We start from the raw sequence: 10,787 nt of genomic DNA, 5'->3' as shown, positions 1-10,787 counted from the left end.
CCTCCTCTTCCCCGCGGTCGGCCGCGCCTCTCTCCGCCGCCGCACGCCGCCCCGCCGGCGTCCCCGTCCTCAGCTCCGGCCGTCCCCGAGCTCGAGCGCCGCGCCCGATCCAGATCCCGTCCATTCGGTTGACTTCTCCTTCCCCCGATTTTTCTCCAAGTCCTAGATTTCTTACATTAAATTCTCCTGTTCATCGCATCATAACTCTCTGCATATAGCTCCGTTTCGTGCGTGTAATATATCGAAATGTTCACCTCGAGATGCTCTTCATTTTGTTCCATTGCACCATGTTCATTTGAGTCCAACTTGATGCCCAAATCTCTGGTGCAAGAGTGCTAGTTGCTGTTAACTGCTGTTACTTATCAGAACTTGAGGATTTGTTATTTTTGTTGCGTTTAATCTGTGCATCTTATGGGCATGAGCTCTACATTTGTTTTGATGTATGCCATGCCATCTTTACAGAGGAGTATGCCATGTATTTTTTTGATCTCTGTGGTGACTAGCACAAGCATGCAAACTAGGCTTCGTAATGTTTCTGATTTCAGGGACTTAGTAATTTTACAAAGTCTGTGATTGCTGTTATTTTGTTGCTATGTATCCATGTGTCTACAGAGAGATTCATGCTTATTTTGGAGATGTTCAGTAAGTATGTTTTGTAGAGATAGTAGTGCTCTACCCATTCGTGCCCTTGTTCGCAATTATGGAGTGCTATAGCATGACTCAATCTGGCTCTACTTTTGCTATAAAATATTTCTGGCACATTGTTTACGTGTTATTCAATTTTGCCAAGGTTGTTGTAGTTGATCCTTTCATTCTATGTACTTTCTCTTGCCATGGATAGCTTAATAAACATGCCATCTTGCTGTAGGTATGCTTGTTTTGTCATGCATTGCTTTGTGATGAGCGCATCAAGCTCACAAAGATGCCTTCATATTACTGTTTCTGTCATGCTCTGTTTTCTGCTAAGTCTGAAACCTGTTAACGAAACTTGCTATGTTTACATGGTTTCCATCATATCTTCTGGTCCTTTTTGGCTTATGGTCAGTAAGGGACTTTTGTCATATGCCTTTAGTAGATTCATTCCATCCCTTGTTTTGCTATGTTAAGTTCCTGTAGCATGTTGATTTCGTGCTCTGAAGATTGCTACCTGATGCTGTTTTAGCCATGTCCAGTAATTTCACAGTCTGTGAACCTGATATCTTTTGCACTTTTGCCATGCTTGTTTGAGTCTGTTATGTTGTGATCTAGCCGTAGCTCAGTGTTCATATTTTATCAAGCATCTCCTGTAGATTACTTCCATATGCTTTGTTGCTATGTTGGAGTGCTGTAGCATTGTTACTTGTTGCATTCTAAGTGCTATCATGTTGTTAATCACAGATTCGTGTCATTCTTGTTTTGCTTGCCATTTGCAAACCATGCATCCGTTTCCGGTGATCTTTATATCGATTTCGACCGAAATCATCTCATCTTTCCAGTGGCATCCTTGGTTTGCCAAGTTACTGCATTGTTCATCATTTTTCTTCCGGAGCATGCATATGCATCGCATATCATATCTTGCATATCATTCATGAATTGCATCATGTTGCTTGTGCATTTCCCGTGATTGATTGTGGTTCCGTTGCTTGTGTTCTTGTTTTGGGTAGAGCCAGGAGACGAGTTCGTGAACGAGGAACCTGTTGAGTACGCTTACGAGGATCAAGCTTTCGACAACTCTGAGAACCTTGCAGGCAAGATGACCATACCCTCGAAATCACTTCTATCTTTGCTTTGCTAGTTGTTCGCTCTATTGCCATGTTGCGCTACCTACCACTTGCTATATCATGCCTCCCATATTGCCATGTCAAACCTCTAACCATCTTTTCCTAGCAAATTGTTGTTTGGCTAAGTTACCGCTTTTCCTCAGCCCTTCTTATAGGGTTGCTAGTTGCAGGTGAAGTTGAAGTTGGTTCCATGTTGGAACATGGATATGTTGGGATATCACAATATCTCTTATTATATTAATGCATCTATATATTTTGGTAAAGGGTGGAAGGCTCGGCCTTATGCCTGGTGTTTTGTTCCACTCTTGCCGCCCTAGTTTCTGTCATACCTGTCGTGGAATTGTCACGGCAGATGTCCTCGAGCTAGGACTTAGTCGTGGAGCCATCGCAGCTAGGAAGCTTGAAGGGGTTAAGCGGGACAAGGAGCACGAGGGTTTATACTGGTTCGGCCCCTTACGGTGAAGGTAAAAGCCTACGTCCAGTTTGAGGTGGTATTGATTAGGGTTTCGATGACCAGGGAGCTTAACTGCTATGCCTGGCTCTCGATGAGATCTTTCTTGTCCCTAAACCGCTGTCGGGTCATCCCTTTATATAGGGAGGTTGATGCCCAGCAACTCTCAGAGTCCCGGCCGGCTCATAAGAGTGTCCGTCTCGGACTCTCAACTATTCTTGCCTTACACTACAAGTTCTACCATGATAATGATTGTAACTACGGGCCTTAAGCCATATCCGGGTCTTAAGCCCATCTTTGGCCCACCGTCTTCAAGCTTGGCGCCGGGCTTCTGGCAATGACCATTATGAGTAACCCGGCCTCTCCTGGCGGGTGACTCTAAGGTCTATATCCTCAACATTAGGCCCCAGATTGATTTGAGCCGGGTCATGTCAATCTTCAATTCTTTCGACAGAAAAAATCTCCGGCTTACCATTTGTGTGAAGGCCATAACCCAGCGTGACGTCATCCTCTGGACTCCGGGTAATCCGTCGTGACGTCATCTTCCATTAAGTCCGTTTTTTACTCCGCCATATCCGCAACAGATCTTATCTTTACTGTCATCCCGAAAATCGAGGCGTTTCGTGGGGAGATAACCACGCCGTGGTCTCCTCGTTTCTCGCGCCCACTTATGAGCTCGCCCTTATAAATAGGCCGGCCCGACGGGCCTTCAGCCACTCCCCTCTTCTTCGTCTTCTTCCTCGCGCCACTGCTCCCCTGCTCGAGCTCTTCTGCTGCCGCCGCCGCGGGTCTTCTCGCCGTCACCAACTCAGGCCGCTGCATCACCCTGATTTGACCAGAGAAATGCGACGACCTCCGCGACTCACCAGCCCCTGTAAGTCCTGCTTGCCCTGTAGAACAGATCTGCCGTAGGGTTCGTCCGTGTCCTTCGTGTTCTTCGTTGTCGCCCACGAGCTCCGGTAGTTTTCATTTTTACTGCCCTTTTCTGATCTTAGCCCTGTATAGAACTACTGCGGTAGATGTTTTAGCACTCATTTCACACGCATGTAGACCTCTTTTCACTGCATAAAGGCCTCGTTCGAGCTCAAGAACTCCCCTACGTCTGTTTTTAGGTCTAGAAATTTTCCTTTTGCCCGACCATTTTGATCCAAAATATTTACCGCAATGTGTGAAACCTGTTTTTCACCACACTTAGTAAAAAAACTGCCCTCATTGAGTCATGGCGGTTTACATTTCCGGCTTAAAGAAACCACGCACCGTAGAACCTTCCGACTCAAAGGAGACCATGCGCCATAGAATTTTTTCGGCTCATCTGTGATAAGGCCGTAGACAATCGAATTACTCTCAATACCTCGGGCGGCTTAAATAACCCAGTGCACTTAGATATATATCATTAGTCCCCTCCGTAAGCCGCCACTTTAACATTGAATTATAACTTTCCTCCGGCTTATACTTAAACCGGACGTTTCCTTTTATCATAGGCTGCCGACTTTTACCATGCCTCCCAAAACTCCTAAAGCCTCCATCACTTGCAATTGGATGAGGTCCAACGTCACCGACGACACCTTGACGGACTTTATGAAGTCGGGTTACTTGCCCAAGAAGGATGTCATGTCCTACCGTGCCCCTGACCCGTCAGAGGAGAGACCACAGCCAAAGGACGGGGAGGTAGTGATTTTTGCGGATCACATGAGCCGGGGCTTCGCACCGCCCGGCTCAAAGTTCTTCAGAGACGTGCTGAATTTCATCGACCTGCGGCCTCAAGACATAGGGCCCAACTCAGTGTCCAATATCTGCAACTTCCAAGTGTTCTGCGAAGTCTACCTTGGAGAGGAACCCAATCTGCTGCTCTTCAGAGAGCTCTTCTACCTGAACCGGCAGAATGAGTGCGCCAATAGGCCAAGCTTGGAGCTTGGTGGCATCTCCATTCAGCGGCGGAGGGACTGCCTTTTCCCTTACGCAGAGCCGCCAAGCCACCCCAAAGACTGGAACCAGACATGGTTCTATTGCCAAGACACATCACCGGCTGATGAGAGTCCGCTGCCCGGCTTTCGCCCCTCGCGTCTGGAACCAACACACCCACTGTCAGACAAGCTGACTCAAGCGGAGCGCCAACCTCTCCTCCCTACTATTAACAGGATCAAGGCTCTCCTGGGCAATGGTCTTAATGGAATTGATCTGGTCCGGGTCTGGATCTCCTGGCGGGTAATTCCATTGAGCCGCCGCCCCGGCTTAATGTGCGAGTACACGGGCCGAAAGGATGACCCCCAGAGACACAGTCGCAACGATCTTCCTGAAGATGTTGCAGAGGATATGACCAAGGCTCTCTTGAATGAGAGCCTGGCAGACTGCGGGAGGACCGGGTTAGCCCCCTTCTGCAAGACCAACCCAGCCCCAGCGGTAAGCCGCTGATCTGAACATCTTATCTTCTTCTGTAGATAACTTTCATCTAAATCTTTTAAGAAATCATCATTGTATTTTTCAGGCTCATGACAAATTCTGGAAGGTCAAATATGACCATGAGGCGGCCAAGAAGGCCAGGAAGGCGAAGAAAGCCGCCAAGAGAGCCGCTCCCCATAAGAAGGGAAGTAGGCCTACTGCTTCGGAGCTGATGCAACTAAGCGACAGCTCCGAGTCAGAGGTAACCCCTGAACCTATAAACTCTTTGTTATGTTTATTGTTTATTTCTGTCCGCCTTACCAACACTTGTTCATCAACAGGATGACACCGGAGCCAGTAACCCGGTGGTTGAAGAGGTAATGATACTTTCCTCCGACTCGGAGCCCTTGCCAAGGCTGAAAATCTGAAGGGTAACCCGGAAAGTAAGCTTTTCACATCCTTTAGCTTATCAAGATCCTCAATTTATTTTGAAGCGACAGACTCATGAGAGCCGGCGGCACACCCGGACCAACAAGGACGCCGACCTCTCTTCCGGCTTACCGGACGCGTCGAGGAAGCGCCGGACCGAGGTGATCTCAAATTTGTACCCTTTTCATCCTTTGGCGGGTGTTATACGTCAACCGCTCAACTCTTCTGACTCAAATTATCAGGAAACTTCCCCCTCTTCTGGCGACTCTATGCAGTCAAGCCTGCCGGCTTTCAAGACCGTGCCCGGGTAACGATGACCATCTCATGTTGTACTTGTCTTTACTTACATTTTTGTGCTTAACCTTTCTGTCTTTTCAGTGCCCAGGCCAAGCTCACCAAGAGGGCGAAGAAGACCAAGCCGGTCGAAGAGCCGGATTTGCCTGAGCTAGAGGCAGCCGCTCAAGAACCGCCAGCTGCCTCTGCTCCTGAGGCCTCTGCTCCAACCAACAAGCCCGTAGCAGAAGCTTCTGTTAACCGGAGGCCTCCAGCTCGGCTCAACCAGCAGATGACCCGGACGTGGTAATCACCCGGACAGAATTTGTTGAGCCGGGGAGACCTACTGCGCTGGCCAAGTGCTCCGCCAAGGGGGAGTTGCTACAGCCCCGCCGGGTTAACCTGGATCTCACCGACTACGCCAATTTGAACATCGGAGAAATTGTCTCCGGCTTCGTCAACCAGGTGCACAAGAGCCGGGATGCAGAGATCAACATGGTAAACCAGATTCAGCAGAAGTCTGAGGTGCCACTCGTCTTTCTTCTTACTTACTGTATAGTTATCTTGTCATTCTTACCATGCTCTAGCCCCCAAGTCTACGACTTATGATAGAATGTGTTGTAGACTTAAGTTCCGGCTTACTCAATTGAACCGGCAATTTGTAGGTAGAAACGTTCAATATGCATTAGCCCCCAAGTGCCAAGTGTCTTTTCTTGGAAAGTGCTTGGGACTTTAAAAGTGCACAATAACTGTTCATCCTATAACCCGGAAATTATGCAGGCCGCTTGTAAAAAGTTTGAAGCTGACATCTCCGATCTGAAGAGCCGGCTGAAGACACAAGAAATGGAGACCCGGAAAGCAAACGCTAAATTTGTGTCCAGTATTGCTGCACAAGAACAGCTGAAGACAAACTTTGATGTTGAACGGAGAGCCTGGGCCGAAGAGAAGGCCACTCTGGTGAACCGGGCCGAACAGGCGGAGAAGGCTCTCTCAGAGAAGACCGCCGAACTCTCCGGCTTAAAGTGCCAGGTGTCCCAGATGGTTGCCGCAATCTTCGGTAAGTCATCTCATCGGCTGTCATCAAGTTTAGAATCTTTATATCTCATAACTCATCCTTGTCGGCGGCTTATCTGATTCTGTTAAACAGGTCCCAGAAGTGCCAACCTCAACCAGAGTGTGGTAACCAAGCTGAAGGCCGTGTACACCCTGCTGGAGCAGCTCTACACCGGGTCACAGCGTGCCTTGGCTGTGGTGGCCCTATCCAACGAGGTGCCGACTCACCTGGCGGAAGTTCTTCGCCGGCTCGCCGTTCAGCCTCAACGTATCCAAGAGCTGCGACGGGCCTCTGCAAGAGCCGGAGCGATCGCCGCGCTGAGCCGGGCCAAGGCGTTCCTTCCAGAGTTAGACCCGGCGGACATCGCCCTCGGCTATCCATGTCTGAAGGAAGATGGCACAGCCTTCGACCAAAGGGACTTTGCCGCCTGCGTGAAGATCGTGCGCCCGGTTGCCACCCTCATTGGAAACGACACAGATCTGACCAAGTACCAGCCGGGTTATAATGCGGAAAATCAGAGGATCCCGACCCCGCGCTATGAAGCCCTCAGCTTAATCCCGCCGGCTCGTCAGCACACCTTCGCCCCGGAGATTGACCCGGCGGGGTTAATTGACGAGGAGGCTCAATTCGAAGCTCTGAGTGGCATCAACAGGAAGTCGTCGACCTTCCAAGCCTTGGGAACAGCCGGAGGAGAAGAGAGGGACGAGCCGGAGACTTCAACCCAGCAAGCGTCTTAACTCTGCAGGCGGCTTATAAAACAATGCTCCACCCTTTTGGACTCAATGAGTCTTGTAATAGAGTAGGACCAACACTTTTACTCTGCCGTGCCATCGTGCACACGTTGAATGCCGAAGTCCATTGAAGTTGTCTCCTTTATATTTCTCCGGGTCATAATTGATCATTCATTTTCCTTAAGCTCAAAATAGTTGCCTTTAACTATCCTGCATAAAAGGACAAATCACAAGTCTCTAGGCGGCTTACCGCACTGAGAATCATATGTTTTAGATATATAACCCGAAATATGAATCAAAAAAGACTAGCCCTCAATTATGTCCTTAATACAGCCGTAATAACACACTTAGCGGTCTGCAAGCATACTTCCGGTTTAGAGAACCCGGGTTAAGGTTGGTACCTTAATTCCGATTTACCTGTCTTAATAGTTAACACTGTAAATCAACGTTAAGCCGGCAAAGTGAGACCCGGCTGTACACACTTTGAAATAATCAGAAGAAACTTGCTATGAAACAGAAGAACTTAGGGGCTTCCGGTTTGAATACGACCAGAGACCCGGCCCAAAGGGGTTATGCTAGGATTCGAATGCGATCATATAGCCCCCAGTGGGTGCTGCGATGCCAATCAAGAGGGTACCGACAGCTATGTTCTCTTTGGTTCGAATATGACCCATGTTTGAACAGGAAGCCCCCAAATGACTTTAAGAATTGTTTAACGACGCTGATTCGAATACGATCCACGTCGGTTCCCAAAGGGGTTAAACTAAGATTCAAATATGATCAAAGAAAACTCCCCAATGAGCTCGGCACTTTGCCAATCAAATGGGTATCGACAGCTATGTTCTCTTTGGTTCGAATACGACCTATGTTTGAACAGGAAGCCCCCAAGTGACCTTATTGCCTACGGCTAGATTCGAATACGATCATAAGCCGGATCCTCCTTCAAATTATCATGTAATCTTGCAATGAAAACAACACGTGCACATTTGGAGGAGAAAAAAGGACAGAGGTCCTGCTTTATTGCTTATCATAATATATACATGGCTGAGAGAAATATGTACATCATGAGAGCCGGTGGCTCAAGTGTAGTAAGGCCAAAGCTGAGCTATGTTCCATGGCCGACGAGTCTCTTCCTCCGACTTACGTGAATCTTTGTGCTCCCGAATGTCAATGAGGTAATATGACCCGTTGTGCAAATTCTTGCTGACCACAAAGGGCCCTTCCCAAGGCGGGGATAGCTTGTGTGCATCTGTTTGATCTTGGATGAGCCAGAGCACGAGATCACCTTCCTGGAACACCCGGGATTTAACCCGGCGACTATGATAACGGCGCAGGTCTTGTTGGTAAATCGCTGAGCGGGCGGCTGCCACGTCACACTGTTCGTCCAACAAGTCAAGAGCATCTTGGCGCGCCTGTTCATTATCCGCCTCAATGAGCACTTCGCTGATATAATAAACCGGCCGCTAAACCGGATGCTCCTTACCCTCTTCCTTGTGCTCCACCACCACAGCCACACTGACAGCTCGTGTGTTCGCCGCCACATATAGTAATAAGGGCTCTTTATCAACCGGAGCAGCAAGGACTGGGGGCTCTGCCAGCTGCTTCTTCAAATCCTCAAAGGCAGTATTAGCTGCATCATTCCAGACAAAGTTATCAGTTTTCTTCATCAACTGATATAATGGCATGGCCTTCTCACCCAAACGGCTTATAAACCGGCTTAACGCAGCGATGCGACCCGCCAAGCGCTGAACATCATTTATACACGCCGGCTTAGCCAGGGAGGTGATGGCCTTGATCTTCTCTGGGTTAGCTTCAATGCCTCTGTCAGAAACAAAGAAACCCAAGAGTTTGCCTGCAGGAACACCAAAAACGCACTTGGCCGGGTTAAGCATCATCTTGTAAACCCGGAGATTATCAAAGGTTTCCCTCAAATCATCTATCAGGGTTTCCTCCTTTATAGATTTAACCACAATATCATCCACATAAGCATGAACATTGCGCCCAATCTGGTTATGAAGACAGTTCTGCACGCAACGCTGATAAGTCGCCTGTGCACACTTGAGTCCAAAGGGCATAGATACATAGCAGAAGGCTCCAAAGGGAGTGATGAACGCCGTCTTCTCCTGGTCCTTAACTGCCATTTTAATCTGATGATATCCGGAATAAGCATCCAAGAAACTTAAGCGCACACAACCCGCCGTAGCATCAATAATTTGATCAATACGTGGAAGGGCAAAAGGATCAGCCGGACACGCCTTGTTTAAGTCCGTGTAGTCCACACACATCCGCCAAGTGCCGTTCTTCTTGAGCACGAGCACCGGGTTAGCTAACCACTCTGGGTGAAAGACTTCAACAATAAACCCGGCCTCCAAGAGCCGGGCCACCTCTTCACCAATAGCTTTCCGCCTCTCCTCATTGAACCGCCGAAGGAACTGCCTGACCGGCTTAAATTTCGGATCAACATTGAGAGTGTGCTCAGCGAGTTCTCTAGGTACACCTAGCATGTCAGAAGGTTTCCATGCGAAGATGTCCCTATTCTCACGGATGAACTCGATGAGCGCGCTTTCCTATTTTGGATCCAGATTGGCACTGATGCTAAACTGCTGAGATGAATCTCCTGGAACGAAATCAACAAGTTTAGTCTCGTCAGCCGACTTAAATTTCATTGCCGGCTCGTGCTCCGTAGTCGGCTTTTTCAGAGAGGTCATATCTGTTGGGTCAACGTTGTCTTTGTAAAACTTCAACTCCTCTGTTGCACAAACAGATTCTGCATAAGCTGCATCGCCTTCCTCACATTCCAAGGCCACCTTCCGGCTGCCGTGAACCGTAATGGTCTCATTATGACCCGGCATCTTGAGCTGTAAATACACGTAACACGGCCGTGCCATGAACTTGGCGTAAGCCGGCCGCCCAAATATGGCATGGTACGGACTTCTTATCTTGACCACCTCAAAGGTCAATTTTTCCACCCTGTAGTTGTTCTCATCTCCAAAGGCCACTTCCAACTCGATCTTGCCGACTGGATAAGCCGACTTACCAGGTACCACACCATGGAAAATAGTGTTTGATTGGCTGAGATTCTTATCAATCAACCCCATACGACGAAATGTCTCATAATAGAGGATGTTGATGCTGCTGCCTCCATCCGTGAGCACTTTAGTGAACTTATATCCTCCCACCTGAGGAGCCACCACTAGGGCCAAGTGACCCGGATTATCCACCCGGGGAGGGTGATCCTCCCTACTCCACACTATAGGCTGCTCAGACCACCGCAAGTAGCGTGGAACCGCCGGCTCAACAGCATTCACAGCCCTCTTATGAAGCTTCTAATCTCGCTTACACAGACTGGTGGTAAACACATGATACTGTCCACCGCTAAGCTGCTTTGGATTGGTCTGCTAACCTCCCTGCTGCTGTTGATGACCCTGGCCAGACTGCTGATTAAAGCCCCCTTGACCGTTCTGAGGATTAGAATTTGAGCCGCCGGCGCCTGAGCCGCCGCTAGGGCCATTGTAATTCTTAAAGGCCTTCATGATTGCGCAATCCTTCCATAGATGAGTCGCTGACTTCTCTCTAGAGCCATGCCTTGGACAAGGCTCATTCAACAGCTGCTCCAGCGTCGGGTCTGACCCGCCGCCTCGGGGAGGGGGCCTCCCCTTGCGTCGCTGGTTATTACCTTGTGAGCTGGCGTTGGCTACAAACTCTAGGCT

The sequence above is a fragment of the Triticum aestivum genome, chromosome 3D (genome assembly GCF_018294505.1).
Source record: "Triticum aestivum cultivar Chinese Spring chromosome 3D, IWGSC CS RefSeq v2.1, whole genome shotgun sequence".
Classification (NCBI taxonomy): Eukaryota; Viridiplantae; Streptophyta; class Magnoliopsida; order Poales; family Poaceae; genus Triticum; species Triticum aestivum.
The sequence above is the reverse complement of the archived record's forward strand: the minus strand, read 5'-3'. Positions refer to the sequence as shown.